The sequence below is a fragment of the Mesocricetus auratus genome, unplaced genomic scaffold (genome assembly GCF_017639785.1).
Source record: "Mesocricetus auratus isolate SY011 unplaced genomic scaffold, BCM_Maur_2.0 Super-Scaffold_100691, whole genome shotgun sequence".
NCBI lineage: Eukaryota > Metazoa > Chordata > Mammalia > Rodentia > Cricetidae > Mesocricetus > Mesocricetus auratus.
The window spans coordinates 17501010-17507682 of record NW_024429267.1 but is presented as its reverse complement, the minus strand read 5'-3'; positions in this window follow the sequence as shown (position 1 = coordinate 17507682).

Below are 6673 nucleotides of genomic sequence, written 5' to 3'. Positions count from 1 at the left end.
TATGTAGGTGGGAAACAGTGAATCTCTCCCTCAGGCCTGGAACTCAACAGTCCCATCCTACTGACTCAGGGGCCTTTCTCATAAATGAGCATTTGGCATCACATAAATCATGTACTGTGAAAAGAAAGGGACAAATATGGTTGGAGAGGAGAAACGAGATGCATGAATGAAGCAGTAACAAGATTATAAAAAGGAAGTAAACATTGGACAGCAGTTTTTTTTTAAACATACTTCATTGATTCTTTGGGAGGTTCACATCATGCACCCCAATTCTGCTTACCTCCCAGTCCCCCATATCCTCCCCTCACCCCTGCAATGCCTCCCCAATAAAATAAAACCCAAACCAAGCAAGCAAAACAAAAAACCGCTTTGTTTCTCCCTCTTCCCCACCTCTCCAACCACTCTTCATCTGCCCCGGTGGCAATGGGAGCAGTTGTCACATAGTACACCCATTTGTCCAATCAGCCTTCCCAGCACATGCTCATTGCAATGGGTCACTGGTCTGGTTCAAGGTCTCTGGTTTCTGGTACAACGTCACTATATCCTCCCCTCCCCGAGCCATGGACATCCTGCTGGGAGCCTTCCACAGGATCAGTCCCTTCAGTAGCTCCAGCAGATCCTAGATGGTTGATGTTAGTGTTGGCCTACCCATGGCTGGGCTCTGGGCCTAGGTGGTAGCTGAGCTGGTCAGTCTGGGCCATTGGCACCACCCACCTCAGGTGACGGGGTGGAGCCAGCTCCCCTGTGTCCTTGCCACCAGGGTCAGGTCTCCCTTCCCCGTGGGAGGGGCCATCACTCCTGTGAGCAGGGGTCAGCTCTCGCTGCAGTGTCCAGCGAGAGGCAGGCCCAGCTATCCTTGGGCCAGCAAAGGGTGGGGCTGGCCCAGCATGGTCCTCTGATTTCATCATGCATGGTTCCTATGGTCCCCTGAAGTGACACAGGCCAGTCATCAATACAGACCCTGGCTGCAGGAGGGCCACAGACCCAGATATGGCCCTCAGCTACAGCTCTGGCCCAAGTGTCGCCACGTCATTGGGTAGGAGTGCAGGCCACTCAGACCTGCATGGCCCAGCTGCAGCATGGCACTCAGACACTAACATGGACTCAGGTGGCTGACCTGACCCTGGGCATCCACATGACCCTTGGTGGCAGCAGAAGCCACATAAAGGAAGACAGGTTTTTCAGATATGACAAATATGACTGAGTTTTAAGTTTCAGACGGAACTAGATGTCAAGCTAAAAGTTAGATGTTGCTTATTAGCTAACTATCCTCATGGAGGTGGTGAGGAAATGTGTTATATTTTTAAAATATTAGTTTTTTGAGATAGTGTCTCACCATGTAGCTCTGACTATCTTAAAACTATGTATATCAGGTTGACCTCAAACTCACAAAGATGCACCTGCCTCTGCTTCCCGAGGATCAGGTTGGCCACAAACTCACAAAGATGCACCTGCCTCTGCTCCCCAAGTGATCAGGTTGACCTCAAACTCACAAAGATGCACTTGCCTCTGCTTCCCAAGTACTGAGATGAAATGCATGCACTACCATGCCTGACCATATTTCTTTTATTTTTGAGATTATAATATAATTACCTCATTTTTCCTTCCCTTTCCCCCCTTCAAAGCCTCCCATAGACACCTCCTTGCTCTCTTTCAAATCATGCCCTCTTTTTTATTCATTGTTATATACATTTATCTTCTCTCCCGCCCCCTCTCCCTTTCCTCTCATCCATACTCAGCCTGCTCCGTCTGTATAATGGTATTCCTGTGTGTGTTCTTAGGGCTGACAGCTTAGCATTGAGTACCAGTTGGTGTGCTCTTTCTGGTCTCAGCATTTCTTAGCTGCCTGTGTGTGATCTGACATCTTCCCGGCTTTCCGGCATCCGTGTGACCGTGTCTTTGTCGTCACGCTTGTTCAGCTAGCATTTAGGCAGTCATATTGGTGAGACTTCGTGAGTGTAGCTTCTGACATTACTAGGAGACAATCTCATAGCAAACGCCCCAGTCCTCTGACTCTTACAATTCTCATACTGTCCCCTCTTCTGCAATGTTTCCTGAGTCTTGGGTGTGGAAGTGTTTTGTGGATGTAGCCATTGGGACTAGGTTGCACAACTGCATTTTCATTGGTTGTGATTTTCTGTAATGGTCTCTGTTGGAAAAAAGTTTCCTTGGTGACCATTGTAGACTACTCTTATCTGTGGGTGTAAGAACAAATACTTAGAGTGCAGTTAGGGATTGTGCTGGTTTAGTACAATAGCCTCCCCTTCTACAATGTTCTCTGAGCCCTTAGAGTGGGGAAGGGGCTGAAAGAGCCCTTATTGTTTTTTTAAATCAAGGTCTCACTGTGTAGTCGGGCTGGCCTGGAACTCATAGGCATCTGCCTGCCTCTGGTGGGATTAAAGGCTTGCATACTTGGCCAACTCCTTTAAAACCTTGATCCCAGTGCCTTGTGAAAATAACCACTAAGGAACCATACAAGCATTTTGCTAAGAAATCTAGTAAAGAGTGTTTTTGCCACTAGGTGTCACTCCCATCCCAGGTTTTTAATATTACTTTCCGGTGTTACCCAGAATGTGTGCTTGTCAGACTGAGGAATGGTCCTGAGGAAATTGCATCCTCACAGCTTCTGACTTGTTAGAGTCTCCATTGCTGTGATAAAGCACCACACTAAAGCTTCTTGGGGAGGAAAGGGTTTTTTCTTCTTCCAGCTCTCAGGTCACACTCCATCACGGAAAGATCAAGGCAGGATCCTGGAGGCGGGAACTGATAAAGAGGACACAGAGGGGTGCTGCTTACTGGCTTGCTCCTCATGGCTCAGCCTGCATTCTTACAGCACCCAGCACCACCTGTCCAGGGGGCACCTCCCACAAGGACTGGGCCCTCCCACATCAATCACTAAGAAAATGCTCTACTACTAGCCTTGCATCAGATATTTGGAGGCTTCTTTTTCCTTGTTCCCGCTATTACTCTTTTTCTGGCATAGGCGAGTACAATAAGCGCCATGAAGCTCCACTCATTTCCAGTGTTCCCATGAAACCACTTTGTAGGGGACCACAGCATCTCTCTCACTGCTGTGACTCCAGAGGCCTTGGGAACATGCATGACTGAGATGCTAGGATTGACTAGCAGCCATTTCCGTCCCAAGGCCCCATGCCAATCTCTACTTTCCCTATACTGATTCTGAATCCAGTCTGGATTCCTTGATGACTGCCTGGACCAATCCAGGCTTCAGATGTGGGAAGGCAAGTTTTCCTACAGATTCTTCGGTGCTGCTGTCTCTGAGATGATGTTTTTTATAAAGAAACTAGAAATAATAGTTTCTCCCAGGCTTGGGCCAAATCCTGCCAATATGGACATTGCTGAGTGTAAAGAGAAGCCTTCCTGCCAGCCTGGTTCCAGAGCCGTATCAGTCCCAAATAAACACAGGGGGGCTATATTAATTATGAAGCTGTTGGCCTTGCTTGTTTCTTACTGGCTAGCTCTGACTTAAGTATTTATCCCATAATTGTTAATCTAAGTATTTCTCTTACCGGAAAAGTTCCGGGCTTCTTATCCCTATGGCGGTTATATCTTGACTCCCAGTGTTTCTCCATCTCAGAGTCCTCCTGGACTCTTAGTCCCACCTATCTTGCTTCCCTATTGGCCAACAGTGCTTTATTGACATATACACAAGACTTCCGCATCAGCTGAGAAAGGTCTTGTCTTATGGATTATATTTTCCTTCTTTCTTTTATTGATTTTTCTAAGGCAGAGGCTCTTGCTGCTCAGCCAAGCCCCAAACTCACTATGCAGCTGAAGATGAGTTTGAACTCTTGATCCCCATGTTTCCACCTCCCCGTTGCAGGCAAGCAACCACTGTATCCAGTTTATACAATGCTGGGGAGTGGAAATAAGACCTTTGCTAAGCAAGCACTCTACCAACTGAGCTCTGTCTCCAGCCCTGATTTGTATTAAAGTATAAAGCTAAAAGCAAAGTTTCTCCTGCTTTATCTAGTGTCATCCGTGCTGTAAAACAACCCCTGGCTTTGGCGAAAAGGAATCTACACAGAGTGCCACGGTGTGAAAGCTAGCTGGGTGGCATGCTGTGAGGACCATGAACCACACATCAGGGTGCATGTGCATGGAGCTCCCAGCACAAAATGTGATGCTAATAGATGCTCAGCCAATGTAGCTGATTCCTAATCAGAGCACCAGAGTTTGCCTCTGACGTCAAGGAGCGGCCTTCTCTATCAGCAATGTGTCAAAGAAGGGGGCCCCAACCTCAAGCTCCCAGGACTCTGCTATTGCTAATACCACTGAGGGCCAGTGACGGTCACAGAATTGGGTCTTCTTTAGACGAGGGCCTTTCTTCTATGGAGCCTTCAAAGCTTAAAATGTTTCTTTTGAGTAATTCAGGCTTTGACTAGGAAACATGGGGCCATGTTGCTTCCACCCAGATACGAAGCCATTTGCTAACTCAGCACTTGATGGAAGGAAGGAAGGAATGAAGGAAGAAAGGAAGGAGGGAAGGAAGGAAGGAAGGAAGGAAGGAAGGAAGGAAGGAAGGAAGGAAGGAAAGAAGGAAGGCTATACAGGGAGACCCTGCCTCAGAAAGCAGAAAGAACAACAAACAACAAAAACAAAACCTAACAGGTACAGAAACACAAGATACACGAAGAAGCAAGCAAAAAGACACCCCCCAAAGAGGATAGCTTTCAGCTCCTCGGAATACAGAAATAGGTGAACTACAAGAAGAAGAAGACTTCAAAAGTTTTCCAGTAGGAGCTGATTATTGGCCTGAAAGAGGTTTCAGATTCAGGACCCATCGGAGATAGGAAGCATCACAGAAGGAAAAGTTAGGAAAACGGATGAGAAAGCCCATCGTACAGATGGAAGCATCAGCCATGTGGGGGAAATTTCCACAAGAAAACACAGACTTAAAAAAAGATGTAAGTGATGGAAAATGTTAATAAATCAGAGGCAAATGTCAGCCACAGACTCAGCCGAAGAATAGGGATAATTTCAGGAATGGAGCACCAGGTCAGTGATGTGTTACATACAAACATCATTGTGGGGAGAAACAAGCATGGCCACAGAACCCAGGAACCCTGGGCTATTTCAGGGTACCAAGCCAAAGACCCCACAGAGTGCAAGAATAAAGGCTAATGCATAGAGAATCTGCTCAACAAAGCTATGGGAGAAAAAAAACCTAGTGAAAGAGCTACATATTCAAACAAAAGGCATTTAGAATCCTCTGCTGTGACCAGAGAGGAGTCACCATACAACATATTGTAGTGAAGATGTCAAAAATGCAAACACACACACACACATACACACGCACACGCACGCACACGCGCACACACACACACAGTAGGGGGAGAGAAGATGAACAGTCTTTGGGCATTGACCAGAGTCTCCAGGGAACAGTCCAGGGAAGGCTGGATGGAGTATGGCTATCTTTTGAGAAGCAATGGTCACTAAATGGCTTGGGTAAAGGGCACTCTTGGGCAGCAGATGCATTTACAGGAAGAGCCTCTTGCCTTAACAATGGCTGCTCAGCACTGGCAAACAACAAAGCAGAAACAAGACACCATTTCAAACAACAAAATTATCAGAGCAACAACCACCAAAACAAACACATGTTCCAAAATCTCCTACTGAGGCCGCTTGGCCGCTCAAAGTCTCAGGTAAACCACACAGAAACACAGATCAAGCGGTAGGGGGCAAGACTTCATAACCTGACAAGCAGGACCCTGAAAGACTGCAGGAAAGAAATTTCTGAGGGCATCTGAACACACTTAAGAAGCTGATAATATGATGGAACCAGAATTTTCACGGACTCCAAGCAACAGTTGGGCTGGTGACAGCCACAGGGGCAGGGCAGCATTGGCGGTTGGAGACCAGAAGCAATTCCCAGAGCTGTTAGGACATCAGATTCCACCTGCGAAGCGCTGCAACATTGCTCTGGTCATCTAAAGCCAGGGTCAGAAGGGAGAACAGACCCATCCCAGTGGACCTCCTCTCATCAGGGAAGGAACAGGAGCATACAGAGGACAGCCAGCAAGCAAGCTAGATAGTTTTCACATCCTACAGCCCCGCCCAGTTTTATCTTCCTCAGTGTCTACATCACCCGTGTTTAATGCCCGCTTTTGTTTTAGCAGGTCGTCTCGACTCCTTGGTTCTGTATTGCATCCTTTTCTTTCTCCTGCATTTTATAATTTCACTTTCTCTTTTTTTTCCCTCTCTCCCTATTCCTTCTTTGGTTTGGAGGGTACCTGCGCTTCAGCCTCCTGAGAGATGAGCCCTGTGTTACCTGATAGCATATCTTTACCTCTCTCTCTTTGCTCTGTTTTAGCCCCAACTCCCTCATCTCCCCAGGTCTTCCCCCCTCCAGTCCCCCCCTCCTATATAAGTTCCCTTCCTCTACATTCTCCCTGTCAACTTACTAATTACTCATTTTATTGTGTTTTTTTCTTCTTGCACTCTTTTCCCCTTCCGACAATATCTAATTTTACCACACACAGTGTTGTCAATGTCCCTTTACTCCTGAAAATGACTAACACCTAAGGAGTGATTGTTGTATGGTGGCCTATGATTTTGCTTTCACCATAGGTCTACCCATAGATAGCCACTGCTGTTGCAGGGTATGGCTGGGAAAGAATCTGGTGCCCTATACAGAAGTCGTACAGGGGAC